At 46.2% G+C, this 24,123-nt stretch overlaps 1 protein-coding gene across 1 annotated transcript in view; it reads right to left on the reverse strand.

Annotated features, from left to right (window-relative positions):
• The window catches only part of CLMP (CXADR-like membrane protein), a 131,916-nt gene that overhangs the window by 102,757 nt on the left and 5,036 nt on the right, over nucleotides 1-24,123 (reverse strand). The window lies entirely within an intron of this gene.

A 24,123-nucleotide genomic window follows, 5' to 3' on the forward strand; every position in this document is an offset into this window, starting at 1 on the left:
TTTTTACCAGCCTGATGGAAGGATCCTCATATCCACCATAGCATCTTCTGCTCTGTCAGCTGCCCTCTGACGACAAGGCATCCCCCAGGAGGGAGTGTTCCCAAACAAGTAGCTAACCTCGGTATGAACAGGCTGTTAAAAACAGCCTGAAAGTAGGGAGAAGTTTGAATCCCAGCTCCAACGTATGGTAAATCTAAAACCTTGAGCAATTTACTTGACCTATTACAACTTTAGTTTCATTCATAAGAATGAATTATGACATTATGACATTAAAACAACAAAATAGTGTATATGAAGTTATGACATTAAAACAACAAAATAGTGTATATGAAGTCCATGATCCAGTATCTAGTACCTGCCACATGATATTAATACTCTAGCCCTGTTCCTGACCATCCCTTCCCTCCATGCCCAGATGTTCCTCTCATAGTTAACAAGGACTTTATTATTTTTCTGCATTCTGGCAGGTGCATGAAGGCCCATGGTGTCCATGGTGACCATCTTAAAGTACTGATTCCCTGTGGCCTTACAGCTTGCCACTAAAAGCTTTCCTCTTTTTAGCATCATTATTTTCAGTTTCCTGACTTGCTAGAAATTCAGCGAGCCAGCTTCAAAAGCAGTCTTCTTTGTACCCAGCCCAAAGACTGTAGGGACCATTCCCAAACCCTCCCTTAATCTTTCATCAGCTCAAGGACTAAGAGAGCACAGGGTCTACCCAGGACAAGTGAGACCTAGTGTGCCCTCTCCCCAGGAAGATACCATTGGAAGCAAGGTGATGTAGAGGCTGGACTTGCCACAGTCAGCAACCAGATTGGACCATCAACACTGTCAAGTCATCTTTCATTTTCCCAAGTTTATGGAGGTTTTGCTACTTCCAGTATGCTTAAAACGGTCTTAAATTTCAAGAGAAAAATTTTAAATTCAACGGGCATAAGATCTGAATTCTCTACTACATAGCCATATGGACTCATCCTACATCAAAATGCCACTATAAATTCATGATTTGCAGCCACAGTCCTTCCATTCATTCTACCTTCCAACCTCCTTTCCACATCTAAAGGCTTCTTACCTCGCAGGCCTGAAGGGGGAGCAGTCGAGCCCAAGTTCTGGGACACTGGTAGTGTTTGGATGTAGGGAGGTTTTCTAGTAGTTACTGTGGGCATCCCTACATCCAGGTGCCTCTTCTCCAACTTTCTCTCTTTCGCCAAACCCCAGGGCTACACCCTCTTCAGAGGGATTGACTATAAATGGCCATGGGGGAAGCAGCCAGAATGCCAAGAACTACAAGCCTGACAGAGCTTGTGTATCAGCCTGACAGCTTCAATAGCCCAGAGTCTGTTGCATGGAATCCCAAACAGCCTTGTAGCTTCCTCCCCAACCACAGACAGCCTGCCTGCCTTCTGGGCCTTGTTTAAACAAGATGAGAGCAGGCCGTGTTTGGACTGGAAGTCCAGTGACCCCTCCCCGGTGTGGGAGAACAGGTCAGCAAGACATGGTGCAGCCTGAACATGAGCTGCTCTCTTGCTTTTAGGTCTTCCTGACTTTCAGAAACTGGGGGCCATAGGAGTTCCACCATCTCAGAAGTCTGCTGCCAATAGGAGGAAACGGTTCACGTTCTGTTGCATGGGAGTGTGACTATGGTTGACAATGGTGTGTTGTATATTTCAAAATAGTTAGAAGAGAGGATCTTGAATGTTCTCACCACAAGGAAACGATACATGTTTGAGGTGATGAAAATGCTTATCACCCTGATTTGATCGTTACCCATCATATACATGCATCGAAACATCTCATTGCACCCCAGAAATACGTACAATTATTATGTGTCGATTAGAAACAAAATAAAACTTAAAAAAAAAAAAGAAATCTGCCGCCAAAGATGAGAGATGTCCTTGGCTAATGTGGATCATTGTGTTCTGAGTGTAGTAATCAATCATTACAGTTAACATTACTAAGTGCCAGGCATGGTACTAGGTACCTTGGGGTAATGGGCACATATAGTGTTTAGCACAGTGCTTGGCACATAGTAGGTACTTGATGAGTGATAGCGATTACTATCAATAATCTTATAGATCACCCTATGAAGAGGTATTATTATTATCATCCTTTGTTTTGGGAAGCTGAGGAAACAGACATTCAGAGAAGTTCAACTTGTTCAAGGTTTTGAAAGCTTGACGCCATCCAGTTAGAAAGACAGATGTCTTTTTAGTGAAGCTGGGCCAGTTTGGTTGCAGATATTGTGCTGAAGCCTCCGTTCCATGCTACCTCTTACCCTGCTGGCAAAGCAATGACCCTGGATTATAGCCCCAGCTCTTAATATGTCACCTCCTCACTCTGGGCTTGTGGTAGAAGTTGAAGTTAAAGATCTCAAAGGACTCTTCCAATCTCACCTGCTGTGACTCCAAGTTGAAGATCTCAAGGAAAGGGGAAGCTCTTCCCTAGCTGGGAACATGCCTCCTTCCCTGTCCAGAAGGAAGCTTGTGAGGATGAGGGAGGATTGTTGAGTTCCTGAGAAGCAAATGGAGAGAGTGCAGTCTCTCTTATCAAACCCAGGAAGGAAAGACAGGCAGACAGACAGGCTACTTAGCATGAACGATATTTCCAGAAGCTGAAAGCTTGTTCTTAAACTGACAGAGGGATGCCAGCCTGCCATGGTCAACAAAGGATTAGGACTGGAGAACTCCCGTCCTAAGAATCTGAGCTGAAAAACATGATTGGGGTTGAACATTTGCCGCCATCATTTCCTCTTTCCACTTCTATTCACTGCCTGCCCCCCTCCCCACCCCAGGTCCACTAAGTGGTACATATGCTTTTTTCACAAAGCAGGTTGCAGAGGGAAGTCCATGTATATGGCCAGGGCAGGGCTAGGCTGCAGCATCACACCCTGGAGCTGGGGCCACAGCATTCCAGCTTCGGCCAGACAGCATCTAGGGCAGCCACCCCCACTGGCTCTTCCTATCTACATCTGGATTCCACTGTCTTCTTTTTGTGGCGTTTCTCCGAAAGCCCTTTGTTCCTTCCAGATTTGGAAATAACTGAGATAGCTGGGCAAGTTAGTTGGGAATAAGGCAGGGATATTCTTGGGGAATGAGGAAGCCTTGGGGCTACTTTTCTCTTTGCCACTGAATTGCCTTGCATTGTCCCCTGGGAGCCGGGTAGGACAGGGTCAGCTAACCCTGACCAACAGTCAGAACCCTCCAAACCCCATCCTTTTCTTGTCAAAAGTCACCTCCTCCAAGAAGTCCTCTGCAATAGGATCCAGCAGCAACTCTTTCTTGTCCTGCCTCATCTCTGTGGAATTTACAAGGTTCACACGCTGCTGATTATGTGAGGTGGATGCTGCATCTTAAGTGTATACTTTTTGTTCTTCCTTCTCTATTTTGTATATTGCATTAGCTTGGGAGTCCTTTAAGAACAAAATATTCTGGGTCTCATTTCCCTCAACCCTCTTGCACCTGTCCTCCTTGGGTTATGCAGCCTCTACTCCGGGCTTCGCACAGAATGTGCTGCATCCAAGCACTCACTCAGGATTGGGGCATATGAGAGGGTAGTGGGGAGACCCTGCTCTTCAGGGGCCCGTGAATATGAAAGACCACCATAAGAAAGGGAGGGACAGAACAAAGCTCTGGTCCCCCAAAGGACCAAGTGTCTATTTTGGCACTCTGAAAATGAGCTGTCAGGTCCCTGCTGGGGAATCCCTGGAGGCAGCTGGGCTCCCCAAAGCAGCTGGGCTCCAAAGGTCCAGGAGGAGGTGCCAAGAGGAAGAGATTTTGCTTTGGCTCTGAGGGCCTCTGGGATTCCCAGAGGAATCCACAGTCCTCATATATATTTATGTGAACTTAAGATGCTAATGAGCGTTGAGGAGCCAAGAGCCCTGCTGGGTTTGCAAGTAACTGGGTCTACTCTTCACACAGTCTTCTTCGCCTGCAAGGCCTCAGGTTCAAATTGCAGATCTGGGTTTTTTAGTGCAGCTGACATGGAAACCTGCCCACACCTATGGCAGAATCACAGTGGGCTCTGGGAGAAAGCTTCCATCCTGTTTCCTTGGACAAGACACTGAAGCCTAGGTCTGACTGAGGTCTTCTTGTCCATCTTCCAGTCTCCCAGAAGGACAGTGTCCAACCCCTCTTAGATAGGGAGCTTTATATTCCACTCCTAAGACATTCCTCTTACCCCAATTTTTCATGCATTGCAATCATAGTGTCAATAAAAAGAGTCAAACTCTGTAAAATGTTTGAAGAAACACGTTCTGAACCAAATAAGAGTGACCATGGCCCATAACGCAGCTCTCAGGAGACCCTGACAACATGTGCTCAAGGTGGTAGGGGCACAGCTCGGTTTTATCATTTTAGGATACATTTAAGATGTACATTGGTTTGGTCCAGGAAGGTGGGACAACTCGAAGCAGGGGAAGTGGGTGTTGGGGGGTTTGTGGGCGGTGCCTCCAAGTTATAGGTAGATTTAAAATTTTTCTGATTGGCAGTTGGTTGAAAGAGTTTATCTAAAGACCTGGAATCAATAGACGTGTCTGAGTTAAGGGGTTGTAGAGACCTAGGTTCTTATTATGAAGATAATGTCTCCAGGTACCCCTTCAGAGACAATTGATTGTAAATTTCTCATCAGACTTAAAAAGGTGCCAGACTCTTAGTGGATTCTCTTTTCGATCAGGAAAAGGGTCTGGAAGAGGAAAAGGAGATTCTCTATAGAATGTAGACTTTTAACCCCAAGAGATGGCTTTGCAGGGCAATTTCAGGATATGGCCAGGAAATATATTTGGGATGAAACTAATTTGATTTCCTTCCTTATTCGTTATGTGACGTGCCAGAGTCAGGTCGGAAAGCAGGCCACATTATACAGGGTGAAATCAAATCCCTCTGGTGAGACTTCATGGTTTGGAGGGCGAACTCCCCAGGCCCCTTAGGTAGTAATTTGGGGAAGAGAAGAAAAAAGGTCAGAATTTAGTCCTCAGTAACAACCTGTGGAAGTTCCTCCTTGTGGCCGACTTAAGTGCTGTGTTGCACATGCAGCCTGCTTTTTCTTGCCGCTCTGAGGCATGACGATCAGCTCGTTGTCGTCCTATACAGGCTCTTTGCTGAGATTAATACTCCCTGCTGCCTCCCTGGTCTCAGCTTCATAACCAGTTTCTTTATCTGTTCATCGCGGGGCGAGGGCTCTGTGCCAGGCACTGGGGATACCAAGACCAATGAGTCTCAGACTTCATCCTTGCGATCATATGGTCTTATGTGGGGAGACATTCGAATACATTTATCACAACACATTATGGTATTTGTTAAAACCAGGGTATGAGCAAAGTCTCTGGGGACCACAGCAAAAAGCAACCAGCTCTGCTTATGGTTGATGGGCAAGGTTTCCCAGAGGGGCTAACCTCTGAACTTGGCCTTAAATGCCAAGTAAGCATTTTCCAGGTAGAAAAATGGGGAAAGGGTGTCATTCTAAGTAGAGGGAAGAACATGCATGAAGACCAGAAGATCTGAAAGGGTCTGGCCTGCATGGGGAACAGCAAGTCATACCAGGGAGTCTAAAGGGTTCTCGTAGTTTAAAGACACCAAGTAGATAAAGTCTGCATTAAGCTAAGGGCTAGCTGGTCCCTTAGAATCCACAGAAGGTAACCTTGGAGACTGCAGGCTGGAAAGGGGGTGGGACTGGAGAAGGGAGGGTAATTGGGAGACTATTCCCTCAGCTTTTTTTTTTTTTTTTGAGACAGAGTCTAACTCTCACCCAGGCTGGAGTGCACTGGTGTGATCTTAGCTCACTGCAACTTCCACCTCTTGAATTCAAGCAATTCCCCTTTCTCAGCCTTCCCAGTAGCTGGCATTAACAGGTGCATGCCACCATGCCTGGCCAATTTTTGTGTTTTAGTGGAGACACGGTTTCACCCTGTTGGCCAGGCTGGTCTTGAACTCCTAGCCTCAAGTGAGCCGCCCTCCTTGGTCTCCCAAAGTGCTGAGATTACAGGCATGAGCCACCACGCCTGGCCTGTTAGGAGACTGTCGTACTAATTCAAGCAAGAGAGAAAGCCATTTAAGGACGAGTGGCACTTAGACATTTAGATGTTTAAAGTAATACTTTAAAAATAGAAGTTATACATACTTGTTATACAAAACTTGGATAATAAGGACAAAAATAATGAAGAAAATAACCATCATCTGTGTCGGCTGTTAACACTTCAGTGCAGATTTCCTTCCAGGCTGTTTTCTAAGCATTTAGACATATTCACTGTAGAGATTTTACTATACTGTATATATAATTCCGTATTCTTTTTTTTTTTACTCAACATTATATCATGAGCATTTATCCAAGTCATAAAATTTCTTTGTCATCTGTTTTATGAGAAGTACTATATTTGATTATATAGATTCATGAATCATAATTTACTTAGCCACTTTCTTTCCCTTTTTTTTTGTTTGAGACGGAGTCTCATTCTGTCTCCCAGGTGCCTCCTGGGTTCAAGCGATTCTCCTGCCTCAGCCTCCTGAGTAGCTGGGACTATAGACCCCCACCACCACGCCTGGCTAACTTTTTGTATTTTTAGTAGAGACGGGATTTCACCATGTTAGCCATGATGGTCTCGATCTCTTGACCTCGTGATCCACCTGCCTTAGTCTCCCTAAGTGCTGGGATTACAGGCTTGAGCCACCGCGCCCAGCCTACTTAGCCACTTTCTTATTTTGAGATGTTTAGTTTGTGCCGGTGTTTATGTTGCAATAAACTTTTATTGTTTATTTATTTGTTCTTTTTAGACAGGGCCTCTCTCAGTCATCCAGGCTGCAGTGCAATGGCACCATCTTGGCTCACTGCAGCCTCAACCTCTTGAGCTCAGGTGATCCTCCCATCTCAGCCTCCCACGTAGCTGGCACTATAGGCGTGAGCCACTATACCTGGCTAATTTTTTGTTATTTTTTTTGTAGAGACAAGGTTTAGCCATGTTGCCCAGGCTGGTCTCGAACTCTTGGGCTCAAGTGATCCACCTGCCTTGGCCTCCCAGAGTGCTGGGATTACAGGTGTGAGCCACTATGCCCAGCCAATAAACATTTTTGCACGTTGTATTTTATTATGTCCTTAGCATAGATTTCTAACAGTGGAATTATTGGGCCAAGACTATGAATGGTTTTAAAATTCCTGAAGCTGACTTTTAAATGTTTTTTAAAGAGGTTTGTGCTGTCTGCACCCTACTAATAATGTATGAGCACTTCTGGAGGGATGTTTCTATAAGGGCCATAGTATTTTCCTCGTCACCATTTTGCATGACACCTTTTCAGGATGCATGAGATGTCACACCTTGCACCCTTAGATACACACCCAGAGCTTCACTCTCAAAGTTAGCATCTTCTTTTCCTAGACTTCCCTAGAACAATTATTAGTAAAAGCAGATATGGTTTGCTTTAACCTCTTAGAAAGAGCTCGATTCTGGGACAGGATGGTAGGTAGGATCACCTGTTGGGAACAAGTCAGTGCCAGCTGCAGTGCTGGTATGAGAGCTCGTGCGATCGCCCATGATACGAGACTGTTTTATGGCTGGAGCCAGCACACAGCCTGGGTTTTCTTGGAGAGTCCCTGTTCTATCCTGTTATTGCAAAAGTATTCTCACGCCAGTCAGACCATAAAGCGACTTCTATTTGTAATGCACAGTCTTACATGAATGCATTCATGGACACATGTAGATGTGGGCTGACATTCCTTTTTATACATGCCAGATGGAAGTCTGTGTGTAATAACCACAAGGGAATGACTGCATAGCGCCTGGCTCATTGCAAAACATTTTAATGCATATGATCTCATCTTGAGGGTTGGGGTGATTAAGGAAAAGAGCACAGGCTTGGCAATAAGGTATACACTAGTTTGTCACTTTGGCCACGTTTCTTAACCTCTAAGAGCCTCATCCTCTTCCTCTGTAAAATGGGAGTTAGTGTCCTTGTTTTGCAGATGAGGAAACTGAAGCTCAGGAATAAGTGACTTGCCTAAGATCACAGAGCTGATAAATAACAGCACTGTCCAGGATGCCCCACTCCTTCACCACATCAAAAAAAATGCCAGGCCTGGGCTGGGTGCTGTGGATCAGACCTGTAATCTCAACAATTTGGGAGGTCAAAGTGGGTGGATCACTTGAGCTCAGGAGTTTGAGAACAGCCCGGGCAACATGGTGAAATCTCATCTCTACAAGAAATCCAAAAAATTAGCCAGGCATGTTGGTGCATGCCTGTAGTCTCAGCTACTTGGGAGGCTGAGGTGGGACCACCTGAGTCTGGAAAGTCAAGGCAGCAGTGAGCTGTGATCTCGCCACTGCATTCCAGCCTGGGCAACAGGTGGGACCCTGTTTCCAAAAAAATTTTTTTAATAAAACAAAAAATAAAAATTTCAGGCCTAGAAATGTAAACTTCTTAAGTTTAACCTTAACCTTTCCACCTTACATAGAGGCCAAGACATTGTCCTTCAGAGCAAATTCTTCCTACACGTAATTACATGCTCCTTCTACTACACTGTGCTACCTCATATCTCCTTCCATATCCAGTTTTTTGGGAACAGGAAATAGTTTAAAAGTTTTCTGTTGCATACTATGTATAATAGGAAATTCTGATTGTTTCCTTCCTTCTTATTCAGGGAAGCAAGACGGTTAATGGGAAGGGATGACATAGGCAAAGATTATCTGGACTAGGCCACATCCTATCCTGAATCCAGCTTCTCTTCCGTCTGGACACTAAAGCACTATCTCCCAAAATATAATATTTCACATGTAGGCCTGACATTGGGTCTCCTTGGGCTGTTTGGTTAAGCACTGAAAAAATAAATAAAAGATCCTCCCACTTGCTGCCTCCTTCCTCCTTTGGAAGATGTGTCCGGTCTCTGGGGAGACTTTTGCAGTGGTTGACCTTGCTGGTCTATCCATCTTCTAAAGGCCCTTCTGTCTAGAGGCGGCAACCTAAGGTCCTTTATATTCTGTCTTTTTTAAGGCCCCATGAATTTTCTTTAATCTAGAAATTAGGAAGCACTTAGGATTTTTTAAATGGTTAGCGAAGGGTTATTTAATTCATCGCCCTGTTACTCAACCCAGCATTCCTTCCCCGGGTTAAAGCCATCTGGTGTGTGCTCATTGTGAAACATACTAGTGGAATGTTAATGCCTGTGCTTTGGAAGTAGAGGCAAGGAAAGAGGGGAAAGGGGCTCTCTATTGCAAAAGTGGTAGCTTTTCCTTCGTGTTTTAGAGACAAGATCTCGTTCTGCCGCCCCAGCTGCAGCATGGTGATGCAATCATGGTTTGCAGCAGCATCAAACTCCTGAGATCAAGTGATCCTCCTGCCCCTGTCTCTCTAGTAGCTGGGACTGTAGGCCTGCACTACCATGCCTGACTTATTAAAAAATTTTTTAAGAGATGGGGTGTATTAGTCCATTTTCGCACTGCTATAAGGAACTTCCCTGAGACTGGGTAATTTATAAAGAAAGGTTTGACAGTTCTGCATGGCTGGGGAGGCCTCAGGAAACTTATAATCATGGTGGAAGGGGAAACAGACACCTTCACAAGACAGCAAGAGAGAGAAGAGCAAACGGGAACTTCTAAACACTTACAAAACCAACAAATCTCATGAGAACTCACTCACTATCATGAGAACAGCATGGGGGAACCACCCCATGATCCAATCACCTTCCTTCCTCAACATGTGGGGATTACAGGTCCCTCCCTCGACAGGTGGGGATTACAAATCGAGATGAGATTCGAGTGAGGACACAGAGCCAAACAATATCACGAGGTCTCACTATATCACCCAGGCTGATGGGCTGAACAAGAGATCCCCCCTCCTCAACCTCCCGAGTACTTGGGACTACAGGTGTGAGTCACCACACCCAGCTTGCTCTTCCTTTATCTCTTATGCAAAAATACAGTTTGAAGTATTTTAGCTTTGGCTCAACGATTATTTATTTGGGGCACTGCATTGGTTGACAAAGGCTACAATCTTATGAGTCTCATTTGTCAACTGGGAAGAGAACTCAGTGGGTCCCATATGTTGAAGAAAACTTGAGAGGAAGATGTTTGTCAATCAGATCCTGCATAGAAGAGCTCACTCTGAAAGATCACATCCTGGCCTTTGCATCACATGGAAACTTGAAGATTCATAGAAGTTTTGATTCCTGCAGCTGCGAGTTGCCTCAAGAAATCTTATTTTAGTTAGTTACCAAAATGCTAGCGATTGCCTAGCACTAGAGTGTAAACTTATGCCACAGGTCCTTGACATTCTCATTGCCTCACATGGGAGTAAGAAAAAATATAGATGATGTAATCTGCATGGGTATAAAATGAGATATTATTAAAATACTTAGAATAGTGCCTAGTGTACATTTAGCACTCACTAAGTGTTAGCTATTAGAAACAGAGCTGTCCATGAATGGTTGCCAACTGCCTTTCTATTTTTGTTTTTGAAATTCTGCTTCTTTTTAGGAATAATTTTAACAGCAGGATGGTAGTTTGTATTTTTGTTTAAAACTATAGTCAATAATATTTTAAAAGTGAGTCCCTGATTTTGTGCCCAAATTTATTTTTGAAATTATACTAGTTCCTGAAATTAAAACCAAATTGAGAAACACTCATTTAGGCATGTCTATATTTGAAATCACATTTTGTCTGATGTGTAAAGATTCCTCTTTGAGTGACCTAAGGAAGCTTAACCATTTGGGCCTTTTGTTCAAGGAATGAATATCTCCGGAAGGGGAAATGGTAGGCTGGTGGCCGCAGGCACCACGACTCCATAGGCTTCCTTTGAAGGTTGAGATTGAGCCAGTGGGACCCTAGTTGCGGAGATTCCACCCCCATGCTGGTAACTATTCCCTCCCACTTTGAATACCTGTTCTCTCCTGGCTCCTTAGCACCTGCTGGTACTGTTGGAGGTGGGAGCTATATCTCTACCAGGAAGCAGACTTACCAGTGACAATCTGTTAAGCCAAGCCTTACCTTTGGGAGAGTTAACATTGTATGTGAAGGAGACAGTGTATGCATCTCCCTAGTTCTATTTATATTACACACACACAGAATCACCATTTTGGGTGTCCACTCATACTCCACACGTAGCATGTGGTGTGAGAGACACAAGGGTAGTGCTATGCTCAGCTCTAAGTCCTGTCCTGAGGTTTAGGACAAGGTAGGTCATTCACTTGTCCGTTCAACAAGTACCCACTGAGTACCACGTTAGCCGCTACAGAGGATGCAAAGAAGAATCAGATCAGCACCATGGCCGCAGAGAGCTTACGGTCTAGAAAGTGAAAGATGTGTGAATCATCACATTTTGAAGGGTAGCAGGTGATTGTTGCCATAACAGAAAGTTCATGAGAGCTTAGAGTAGACAGAGATTAATTTGATGGAGGGGAATATAGACCGTCTTAGGGTAAAGATGGTACTTAGGCCATTTAGAGGCAGTCCTAGAGCAGGCTTCTGTCTGAATTCAGAGCCCTTCCCTCAAAATCCTCACTGCTTTGGGGTGTTTTTCTCCCTTGATGCAGTGTATTTGGGAGGTGCGGCCTTAGGAAGAAAAAGTGAGGGAATAGGAAGCAGATGGGAGGGTGGGAAGTGGACACTGGCCCTGTGCCTCCCTCCTGTCTCCTGAGCATCTTCTTGGAGGCTCTGGTGAGTCACTTCATCCTTGCTGAGTCAGGAACCCTCAGCTGGAGGACCAACACCCTTGGGTTACATTTACTTTATCTTTCAGCCCCAAGAATTTGACGGTAAATGTATTCTTGAACTCACATGAGGGGTTCATGGGAATCTGAAAAAGCCAAACAGGGCTGTAAATGTGGATTCTGGGCCTTAAGATCAAAACTAATCATCAAACCGCAAAGTTGTATGGGAATCTAGAAGCAAAGGGAGGACGACAGGTTCTGTACAGTCTGGACTATAGCTGAGATTGCAGGCGTGAGCTGCCATGTCCAGCCTTGAGATGCCATCCTTTTTGGATTTATGACACATGTTTAAAACATCTTGATTGTGGTGATATATGAAACTCATATATTATATAGTTCAAATATCTGCAGTTCATTGTATGTTAATTATATCCCAATAAATCTTGTTTTTATTTATTTTTATTTACTTATTTTATTATTTTTACCACGGAGTCTCACTTTGTTGCCCAGGCTGGAGTCTGCAGTGCAGTGGCACGATCTTGGTTCACTGCGACCTCCGCCTCCCGGGTTCAAGCGATACTTCTACCTCAGCCTCCAGAGGAACTGGGATTACAGGCACGCGCCATCACGCCGGGCTAATTTTTTTGTATTTTTAGTAGAGACGGAGTGTCACCATGTTGGCCAGGCTGGCCTCGAACTCCTGACCTCAGGTGATCCACCCACCTCAGCCTCCCAAAGTGCTGGGATTACAGGCATGAGCCACCCTGCCTGAGCCAAATCTTGCTTTTAAAAAATGTACTTAGAATTGGTGTCAAATGACCTCCACAGAACAATGGCCTCCATACCTCAGGCCCTACTCCCCTGCCCAGATTAGACTCCCCTGAAGACCCCCCTTTTGTGCTAAGTCATTCTGTAGGAGACGTCAAGCGTGCCAACACCAGAAAGACGGTTCAAATGGGAGAATGTCCAAGTGTGCATCATTCCTTACTTGGATTCCCATTGCCTTCGTTGCATTCCTTCACTCTAGCATTTTTCTCATTTTCACAGAGACCCAAGCTGAATCCTAGCTTTTTGACAGTCACTAATTGAGTGCCATTGAACAAATAGCTTCTCTGAGTTTCAGCAGTTTGCTCATCTATAAAATGGAATTATTTGATGGTTGTTATGGAGATTAACTTAGTCTACATTTTGAGTGCCTGGGATGTAACATGACCTCCATTCATGATGGTTAGCATTCTTGTGATTACTAGAAAGGAAGGTTAAAGGGATAGGAGTGTTTCATTTGTAAAAGAAGAGCAGGATGGGAGATGCAAATGAAAGGACTCTGAAGGGTTTTTGAGTAGCAGGAGGATGTGCGACTGTGGTGTCTTAGAAAGGACATGGCCTCTGAAGCTTATGGGGCCTCTATCTTTGGGCAAGTCATTTAAACCCTCTGAGCCTCAGTTTATGCATTGGTAGAATGAGGATTGGTGCTTTGTACTTCGGAGTATGGTTGTATTACATGAAGTGTCACATACATGAAAACGCTAGCACAGTGTCTGTTACAGATAAATTTAAAAAAAATTTATTTAGAGATGGTGTCTCCCTGTGTTGCTCAGGCTGGTCTCCAACTCCTGGCCTCAAGCGATCCTCCTGCCTCAGCCTCCCAAAGTGCTGGGATTAGCAAACATGAGCCACTACACCCAGCTTGATAAATGTTTTTAAAATGTCGCTTTGTAAATTGGAGGACCCTCTTTGCTTGTGAGGCAGTTATGGCCATTACTAACATTTATTGCCTCGGTTGGTGGAAGATGCCAGGAAAGGAAACCCAGTTCAGAGGAGAAAGCCTTTTCTCATGGAAGGAGCTGCCTGAGAGTGGAAAGGGCTTTGCAAGTCCTGAGCTTCCTGTTGTTTGCTCAAATGAAGGACGCATGATCATCTTTCAGAAAGGGATTTCTATTGGGTGGAAGGCGGGACAGAGAGATTTGTAAAAGTTTCCAACAGGTCTAGCTCTCATCTCCTGTGTCAGAAAGAAAGGAACAAGGAAGCCTGGGGAAGGGTGGAGGCCGCACAAATGAGCTGACACTCGTTAGAACAAATACCATAATGGCAAACCCTAGAGCCGCTAGAGGGGTCTTGTTCGTGAGGCAGAGAGGGTGGAGATTATATACGTCAGTGTTTGTGCTAGAAGGGGGTTTGGAAATTCTGGGGAAACCACTCTTGTCTTTCAAAACATGAACTGTTGTGCCGTGTAATGGGAAGGCCCAGTGGCAACCAAGTACCAGTGATCCGCAGGGGGCAGAGGCTGGGGTCCTAGGCCCCCTTTGCAATTAGGAATTCAAGATGTAAGTATGCCTTAAAATCCTTGGGCTTGCTGGGGGTTCAAAGAGCTTTGGGCTGGGAGCCAGGCCCCTTGGCTGGAGTCCCAACTCTGCCACCAACTAGCTTTATAGTTTAAGGAACGCCATCCTAACTTCACTGAGCCTCTGTTTCTCTCCTTCCCTCCCTCTCTTTCTTCCTGAGAGCCTTTTTCCATGGACCAGCAACACCGGCTAGGAACTTATTGGAAATTCAGAGTCCTAGGCCCCACCCTAGACTTAAATCAGAACTTGCATTTTTAACAAGCTTCCCGGGTAAATTCTGAAACTCTGAGAAGCAGGGGCTTAGATGACTTGAATAACATTAATTTATGGCACCAGCTCTAGAGTCAGACTGCCTGGGTTCACATTCAGACTTCATTGCTTACCAGCTGGGTAACCTTCAGTGAGTCCATGAGCACCTCTGTGTCAGGCACTGTCCTAAGCACTAAGGATGCAGAAGTAAATGAACTAAATGATATAGACGAAGTCTTGGCTATTGCAGAGACAGGCAGTAAACAAGTACATGGCACATTCGGTCTAAAGTATGTGTTTCCCACAAAGCTCATATGTTGAAATCCTAACCCCTCGAGGTGCTGGTATTGGGAGGTGGGGCCTTGGGGACTGATTAGGTCATGAAGGCAGAGCCTTAGAAATGAAGCCCCAGAGAGCTCCCTTAGCCCTCCCACCATGCGGCTGTCTATGAGCAAGGAAGCAGGCCCTCACCAGACACCGAATCTGTTGTGCCTTGCTCTTGGACTTCTCAACCTCCAGAACTGTGAGGAATAAATTTCTGTTGTTTATAAGTCACCCAGTCTATAGTAATTAGTTAAGCAGCCTGGACAGACAAAGACAGAAATGCATAGGAGTGAAAAAAAAGACAGTGGTAAGTGTTAGGGAGAAAATATAACAGGGCAAAGTGATAGTGACCAGGCCGAGGCCCTGGTTAGTTGGGATGGGGGTGAGAGGGTTTCAGGAAAACGCTCACTGAGGCGGTGTTTGCACTGAAACCTGAAAGGCAAGGAGCCAGTCTTGCAGCCATCTGGAGAAAGAGTGTTCCTGGGCTAGGGAAAAACAACCGCAAAGACTCTGAGACAGAAACCACTTTGGCATCTTCAAGGGCAGAGGCTTGGGCAGAGTCAGACTGTGTGGGAAGCTGGATGCCTGGAGAGAAGGCCTCTATTCTTAGTGATAGGAAAGCACTGGGGGCAGAGCCAGCAGCAGCAAGGAGACTAGGGGGCCCGGGGTGTGTGCAGGTAAGAGGGTCTCTGCCTCCAACCTTAGGGTCAAGAGCATCAGCTCACGCTGCCTGCAGGGGAAAGAACAATGCCCAATCCAGTCTATGGCTCCCCACAAAGGAATGCCACACAGCGTGACCTCTTCGGCAGAGAGGGAACCTACACCTTCTCCCTTTCAGTCTCTCCTCCAGCAGGGGGAAAACTGAGACCCAGAGGTGAGTTGCTCAGCCACTTCCCAACACCGCCACGCAGCCTGAGGAGGTCTCCAAACTGGCCTATAAACTATGATGTGTACTGTTTCCAGAGCGAGACTGAACAATTTCACAACCGTCTCCTCCCCGCCCCCGCATGTCCTTTCTCCTGCTCTCTTCCTAGGTCCCAGGCGCTCTGCAGCTCCTGCCCTCGCTCACCCCAGTGCAATGCCCTCAAGCGACTGCTTTCACCTCGCGGTAGATATTCGTGCTCCACTGTGAGCGAGATTAGGTTCCTCCACCTTCCTTACTATCTTCTCCCAAAACTTTTGTTTCACTTATTATCTGTACCAAACATTTTGGCAATGAATTCCATTCTGTCTGCCTTTGTTCCCCAGTTTCTCTCCTCTGTCAATCTGCTCCCCGATCAGGCTCTCAGGTCATGCACAGCACTATGTCCACTCACAGTACCAGGCAAGGAAGTTGCTCCATAAATGAAATCTGTGTTTTCTTCTAAGATCCACCCCCAACTGAGCCCTTTGAGATCCCAGGGAAAACAACACACACAGAAGAAATTGTTATAAAACCAAACCTAGGTCAGAAACATTTCACCTCATTCTGAGAAAAGTGACAGTTTGATTTCTTGTTGTCCGGGTGGGATTAATATCACAGCAGAAATCAGCTTTGTCTGAAACAGCTCCAACTCAACGGATGAACACATCCATCTCCAGGCCTGCCTGTCATTCCCTCCCCTGGGCTGCCCTTATTTTGGGCTCCCTACTGGGCATGTGACTTGGAATAGAGAGAAAGTCGACAAATGTGGGTTATGCTTCTTTTAGTTCAAGGCTGCTCTGCAATCCTAGAAATACAAATGTCTTTTCGTACCTTGCTTGGTGCCTGTTATTTTAACATCTGACAGTCTGGTTTTAGAGCAAAAACATTAACAAAAGATGACACTCAGCACCCCTTTAAAAGACTTTTACAATGACTTTGACCCAGGATGACACACAGCACCAATTTAAAAGACCGAACAACTGCTTTGACCCAGGTTTGCTTTGAGATAAGCCAAGGCCCTAGAGAAGTTGTTGAAGCATCCTATGAAGAGCTGGCCAACCACTTTCTCACCTGGAGCACAGATTCCATCACTTCTGTTTCCATCCAAGCGAGGTCATCACCACAGGGTAGCACAGGCTGGGGAACCATGAATAACTCATTTCCAAATCTGGGTTAGATTCTTGCAGCAGGGAAGGGACCTACACATTTTCCCTTCTGATCTCTCCTTGGCCAGGGTGAAAATGAGACCTAGATTCAGAGCCAGGCATCAAACAGGAAAACATGTAGTCTTGGAACACCTCTTTGGTGGCCTAATTATTTCTTCAGTTATAACTACTGAGGGTCTACTCTTCAGCAAGCGTGGTTCCTATTATATGCTTTTCCCTCTGGGCGTTTATTTCCCTTTGCTGAATCCTCAGGCCCAAGAGCACAGGCTGCTGCTGCCCTCACTCACAGTCTGGTTTATTTGCTGTCCACTGTGATACTCCAGCCCGACCTCGGCAAAAGGGTGTAGGCCAGCGAATCCAGAGAACTCCAAGTCCCTCGTAAGAACATCATCGTTTCAAAGACACAAGAAAGGCTTAACTGTGAAATCACTCGATGCCCACACACCCTCACCCAGCACTCATGCACCCTCCAGCCTTTCATTCCACTTGGACTGAATGTGGACCCATAACTCCTTTCTTCCTCGGTTTATAAACCTAAGTCTTTTGTGCCAATGTGCATCTGAGGTATAGAGCAAACCATCACATATAAAATGCAAGCTTGGAAAAGTGAGGATGCCACCTATCTCAGGTCAGATGATTCAGGTATGAATCTTCATTTCCGTAGCTTCTGTCGAATGTGCCTTAAGTACTTCCTCTTCCAAAATGTTTTTCCCCTTCCATGGGGATCTTGCGAAAACGTGCATTCTGGGTCAGTGCGTCTGGGGTGAGTGAGTCTGAGATTCTGCATTTCCAACAAGCTCCCTGGTGAAACCACTGTGGCTAGTCTGAGGGTCACTCTTTTTTTTTTTTTTTTTTTTTGACAGAGTCTTGCTCTGTTGCCCAGTCTGGAGTACAGTGGTGGGATCTTGGCTCACTGCAACCTCCATCTCCCGGGTTCAAGCGATTCTCCTGCCTCAGCCTCCTGAGTAGCTGGGATTACAGGCACCTGCCATCATGCCTGGCTAATTTTTATATTTTTAGTAAAGATGGGGTTTCACCATGTTGGCCAGACTGGTCTCGAACTCCTGATCTCAAGTGATTCACCTACCTCGGCCTCCCAAAGTGCTGGAATTACAGGTATGAGCCACTGCACCTGGCCTGAGGGTCACTCTCTGGGTAGCGAGATACTCTACTACTAGGGTGACCAATTAAATGGCTTTCTTGGGACTGTCCCAGTTTTAGTACTGAGAATCCTGCATGGGCAAACAGGATGGTTGGTCACCGCATGCATGAAACAAATCTCAAGGCTTCCCAGAGGAAACAGCCTTACCTGGCAACCATCTTTCAGGGAAAGCTCACTGATATACCCACCCGATGCACTGGGATGGGGACGAGACACAGAAGCCACAAATCAGCACAGAGCCCTACTGAGTGTGGTGGGGTGCAACTGCCACTCACAATGCGGCTCTTGGTCATGTGGGGCAGTAGGATGAGTAATGACTTAGGAGCCAGAAGACAGGGCTTCAAATTTTAATCTGACTAACTAGCTGTGGTAACACCAGAAAAATTTCTTAACCTCTCTGATCCTCATCTGCAAAATGAAAGCTGTCATCTGTCTCACAATGCTGTTTTGAAGATTAAATGTGCTAACACATGGACAAGCACTTAGCCTAGAAATCATATTTTAATTAATTCATTAATTATTAATTTTTTTTATTAATTTCGCTCCATCGCCCAGGCTGGAGTGCAGTGGTGTGACCTCGGCTCACTGCAACCTCTGCCTCCCAGGTTCAAGAGATTCTCCTGCCTCAGCCTCCCGAGTAGCTGGGATTACAGGCATGTGCCACCACGCCCAGCTAGTTTTTGTATTTTTAGTAGAGATGGGGTTTCGCCATGTTGGCCAGGCTGGTCTCGAACTCCTGACCTCAGGTGATCCGCCCGCCTCAGCCTCCCAGAATGCTGGAATTACAGGCGTAAGCCACCGTGCCTGGCTGAAATAATAACTTAAAAATCCCACCAAAATGTTCTGTGCTCATTGGCTGACTTGTGTTTCTTCTGCTTATGCTGCCTCGGTGATACCCAGGCAAGGTTAGAGATGAGCAGGGTGAACCTGGTGAGGCAGAAGCAAAAGAGGAAAGGAGAGGAAGAGGGCCTTAAACTCCACGCATCACAGAAGGAGCTCCCGAATTGGCTAAGAACCCATACACAACTCTTGCCATTCTCTGCAGAGGACCTAAAAGGGTCAGAGAAGGAGTCAGTCAATATTGCCGGAAGGGCTTTGACCACTAATAAGGCTAAAGTTCAAACTAAAGCTGAAAGGAGAGGCCACATGTCCTGAAAATTACTAAGTGAAAAGTGACTCAGCCACCCTTCCCCTGAGAGGGGATTGACATGCATTCTCTTGTGCGTTCACATGTTTGTTTGTTCCCTCATTCATTCATTTGGCAAGAATCCAACACGTGCCAGCTGCTCACTGGGCTTGGTATTCCTGACAATACGACACTGTTCCCTGCTCACAGTCACCAGGAAAGACAGAGAACCCCAAACTGTACCATAACATGCCACAAGCTACTCTAAAGGTGTGGACAAGGTGCTCTGGGGGCTCAGAGGGGCCAGCACCGCTCTGTGCCTGGGGTGTCGGGAAAGCCTCTGCAGATGAGGCGGTGGATGGGAGGAAGCTGGTCAGGGCAGAAGTGGTAAAGAGGTAGCTGGTCACAGGGGATGGAAGGCAACAGCGTGGAGGTCTTCAAGAACAGGTGGGGGACCGGGGACAAAGCGCCACTATTAGTTTAGGCTGAGGAGAGCAAAGGCTTTCAGGAGTGGGTGCCTCACAGAGAATTTGGGAGAGTGGAGGAGGGAGAGAGAGAGGAAAAGGGGCAATACATGAAAGATGAGCTTGACGGAGTTCAGGCTGGTCTTTGTTCTTTCTCTGTCTGTCTCGTTAAGTGCCAGATCTGAGAGCAGGCCAATTTGGCGCCAGGGGAGACAGACAGAGAGCAGGAGGAAGGTCAGGCTGAGGCAGCAGCATGCAGGGATGGTCACCTGCATTCCCCAGGGCTTGGGAAGCTGCAGGGCTCCAGGAACAGGGTGTGAGAGGCAGTGGAGCAGAGAAGGAGGCTGCGGAGAGGTGGCCTCGTTTCCGGCCTCCCCTCCTCGGGGGTGGAGTGCAGGCAAGGCGGGAGCCGGCTGCCCTTCGCTACTGGTGGGAGTGGGGTGGGGTAGAGCTCCCCCAGGGGAAGGCAGATGGGGACCAGGCCTCCGCTGAAAACCCAGGCTCTGCCTGCCTGGCCCAGGACTTCATTCTGAGCGGGAATTCTAGGCTCGCAGGAATCTGGGACACCAGTTTAGCCCTCTTTAATGAGGAGAAAAATCGCACTTTACTGTTCAGGTCAGTGGGAAGAAAAAAACAAACAGATTTTTCTTCTCACCTTGAGGTTTTCCTTTCCTCCTATTTAAAAAAGAAACATAATTCAACACATCTTGAATCTGGGTGTGGGGCTTGGTGGAGTCTAGTTTTGATCAGGACAAATGACTGCCTGGAAAGTGGGGGATAAGGAACTTGCAGCTCCTTGTTAGGCCAAGGTCAGGCCTCCCAGTGGCCTCCCGTCCGTTTGTGCGTCACTGTACCTATGTGGCCTGGCTGCCTCGTCATGCCTACTTCCCAGATCAGTGCTGGAGAGGGCAAATTCTCTCGCGTCTGCTGTTTTGCTCTATTCAAGCTGTACTGCCTAGGATGGAATACCTTACCTCTTATGTCTCACTTTCGTATCCTGTAATATAGGGACCATAACACCAATCTCACAGGTTGTTGTAAGAATATAAAAAATTACTTGTCTGGAAATCCCTAGCACACTGCCTAGTCCATAGTACTTGCTCAATTAAACATCACTTAACACTGAAAACAGAAACGAACCAACCAGTTATATGCCCAGGCTGAGGCAGCCTAAGTTGGCACAGGTACTCGCGGGCATGAGTCAAGAGGGTAGAACCCAGGAAAAGAAGACTCAACAGCTGTGATATGCCAAGCGGCATAGAAGGGCACCTCTTTCCTAGGGCTAAATAACACAAAAAGTTGCTCTCCCAGAGTGGCTGTGGAGAGCTGGGGCATAATCTGCGAGCCTCATCTTTTTTTTTTTTTTGAGATGGTGTCTCGCCCTGTCACCCAGAGGCTGGAGCGCAGTGGCACGATCTCAACTCACTGCTGCAACCTCCGCCTCCCAGGTTCAAATGCTCCTCCTGCTTCAGCCTCCCGAGTAGCTGGGATTACAGGCGTGTGTCACCACGCCCAGCTAAGTTTTACATTATTTTAGAACAGACAGCGTTTCACCATGTTGACCACGCTGGTCTCGAACTCCTGACCTCCAGTGATCCACTCGCCTCGGCCTCCCAAAGTGCTGGGATTACAGGCATGAGCCACTGAGCCCGGCCAGAATCTGTGAGCCCGTTGTGGACCCGGAGCAGAGCAATATTCCCCAAAGGACATTAGGGACTCGCCTGTAGGGTGAGGAACCACAGTGGCCAAAGCCCCCAGTGCTGGTGCTGACGGCCTGGTGGTCGTTGACTTCAAGCAGACCCTCCAAATACCCATGAACTGACCCTCCCCCAGAAAGGAAACTCATGATAATAACAACAGATATTCATTTACTATTTATTACGTACCAAGCAGAGCGTTAAAATTCTTATGCATCACCTCATGTAATTTTCATTAAAAAAACTCTATGACATCGTTACTAGATGCAATGGCTGACGAAAACCTGAGGTTAGGGAGGTGAAGTAACTTGCCCAAGGTCACACAATTTTGAAGTGGACAAGCCTGGCTTCCAGCAGGGTCTAGGGACCCCAGGGGCCGATTCTTACAGCGGTTGCTCCACGGTTGGTCTACGTGGAAGCCATGTGCGCCTTCCCTGCTGTTCCCTTGAAGAGTGATTGGAAATAATTGGAACTGTCATTGGAAGTAATGAGAAGTGACAGAGGTTGGGTTAGAAGGCTTATTGCTCTAAGTCTGAACGATCCCCACAAACCCAAGCCTAAATTTAAACAATGAAGTCACAAAGCAATTTCCCTCTCAGGGATTTCATTTTCCCTCTTTCCTCCCCGACCAAGAAAAGAAGTATGACTTGGGGCTGAGTCTCTGCTTAGTACAATGAATTTCTCCTGGAACAGAAAATTCCTCTTTAGCTTGATTCTATTCATTTTCCATGTGGAGTAATAAGATACAAACCTGGGGTGAATATATGGCCATTTTTAATTAAGAGATCCAAATTCACGGTTACAGATCTTTTTCTTTCCTTTTTTCAGAAAACATCCCGTGAGGGATGAGGACCTAGAGGTAGCTGTGTCGCTGGCAGGTTGTGATGAAGAATGAGACCATAACCTTCAATAGGCAAGGACACTGGGAGTCTCAATCTCTCCAGGAAGCTCCTGGCTGAATGCCAAGGATGCACTGATTAATTCTACTCCTTTCTGACGCTGATGGGTGATCCATCAACCCACCGACTGCTTATTTAGCGCGATCTCAATAATGAGCAAGTGCTGTGAGGGGCACAGGGATGTCAGACACAGCCCCTGAAGACCTGCATAAGAAATACACAGCAGCCAGCACGTAATGAAGCAGCTTCCTCTTTGGGACTCCTAGAATCCTTGGTACTTTCCTCCAGAATCGCCTCCTCATGTATCTGACATTCCTTGTTTGTGAATACATCTCTCCCACTGATCTGAATTCTTAGAAGGTAGAAAGGGAGCCTTTTGTGTGATCGGGGTCTCAGAGCCCAGCTAGGGGCCTGAACTCTAGCAGGCGCACCCGCTCTGTAATTGTTTTGTGTGAGAGAGCGTGTGCCTGAAGTAGGAAATGTTACAGCTTGGATGGAAGCCCTAAAGAAGATCTTAAAAGGGACATCAGTGAGCTGCTCCCGCCATCCGTGAAATAGAACGTGCTCAGAGGCTGCTCTGTAAACACCAGGAGGTCAGCTTAGCTTAGCTTTTTCATCCTCTACAGTCTCTATGCCTTCCTCCTCCTCTTCCTCCTCTTCTTCCTCCTCCTCCTCCTCTCCTTTCTTCTCCTCTGCCACCGTTGATGACCTGAACTTTCCACATCCCCCTTGCTGCCCCTCTTACAAAAACCCTCAATATTCCACACCCACTGAGGGACTATTCTGAAGATAGTTGCCCATTTTCTCTTCTCAGTATGGGCACAAAGGAAACAGCTTTCTCCCCTGCCTGCTCTTGAAACAAAGCAGCATTGAGTCTTATCACCGCCAGGCTTTGGCTGAGGCTCCACACACAGTGACCCAACTGACTGCTGCTAACAAAGGTTTCGTTTCGGCATTCTTCCCCATTTTGGTCTGTACGGTGCCAAAGGAAATAAACTTTTATTTTTCCAGAATCCAGACATTCAGATAACCAGAACTTGAAGGGGAGGAAGGTATGGTTTGCATTTTTTCTGTAGGAAACAAGTAAGTCGGAACTGCTGAAAACAGGGCTTTAAGTAGAAAAAGCAACATATTAGGTGAGTCATACCCAATCCATAAACCTCATCATCCACAGTCGCAGGATAGTACTAACAAGGGAAGCTCATGCATCTGACCCCAAAGCATCTGACCTCTTGAACACTAGAAGGGTCTTCTGATGTATTAGAAGGAACACTAGTAATCCATATACAATGTATGTAGAAATAGTTCTCAGTTATACACAATAGTCATCCAAACACATTTCTTAACCATTGGAATGGAGTGGGGGAAGGGGATGGGTAATAAATGTTCGGCAGAACTTTCCACTTTGGGGTTTAAAGATGAAGCCTCTGCTTCAGCCTGATCCACTCTTCTTAGTAACACAGAGCCTTGATTTCAGAATAACCGTGTGTCTCCTGGTAAGTGGAAAACACGTGGTTTTTGGAATCCAAAGTCCTGGGTTGGGATCCTAGCTCAGCTGTTTACTCACAGTGTATTCTAGAGAAAGAAGTTCACTTTACTTCTCTGAGCCTCCATTTATGTATCTGTAAAATGGAGTAATAATGATACTCTCAAAGAGTGATTTGAGGTGGATAAGGTATGTTAATGTACTTCGTAAACTGCTAAACCTTGTACAAATGTTGGAAATTAGTTATACTGTCACAGTATTTCTGCCCATATAATCCCCTCTCAGAGTACTACAAGTGGGCTAGTAATACATTTCATATTTCAAAATCCAACTACAAGTTCAAATCCAGGCAAGGAATCCATTAAGCTATACATTTACTAGGTGTGCTTTACATGCACATTATGCCTTAATTTTAAAAGTAGAAGAAAATGGCCGGGGGCAGTGGCTCACGTCTGTAATCCCAGCACTTTGGGAGGCCGAGGTGGGCAGATCACTTGAGGTCAGGAGTTCGAGACCAGCATGGCCAACATGGTGAAACCCCATCTCTATTAAAAATACAAAAAATTAGCCGGATGTGGTGGTGGATGACTGTAATCCCAGCTACTCAGGAGGCTGAGGCAGGAGAATTGCTTGAACTTGGGAGGCGGAGGTTGCAGTGAGTGGAGATTGCACCACTGCACTC

The sequence above is a fragment of the Mandrillus leucophaeus genome, unplaced genomic scaffold (genome assembly GCF_000951045.1).
Source record: "Mandrillus leucophaeus isolate KB7577 unplaced genomic scaffold, Mleu.le_1.0 Scaffold71, whole genome shotgun sequence".
In the NCBI taxonomy this organism is placed as follows: domain Eukaryota; kingdom Metazoa; phylum Chordata; class Mammalia; order Primates; family Cercopithecidae; genus Mandrillus; species Mandrillus leucophaeus.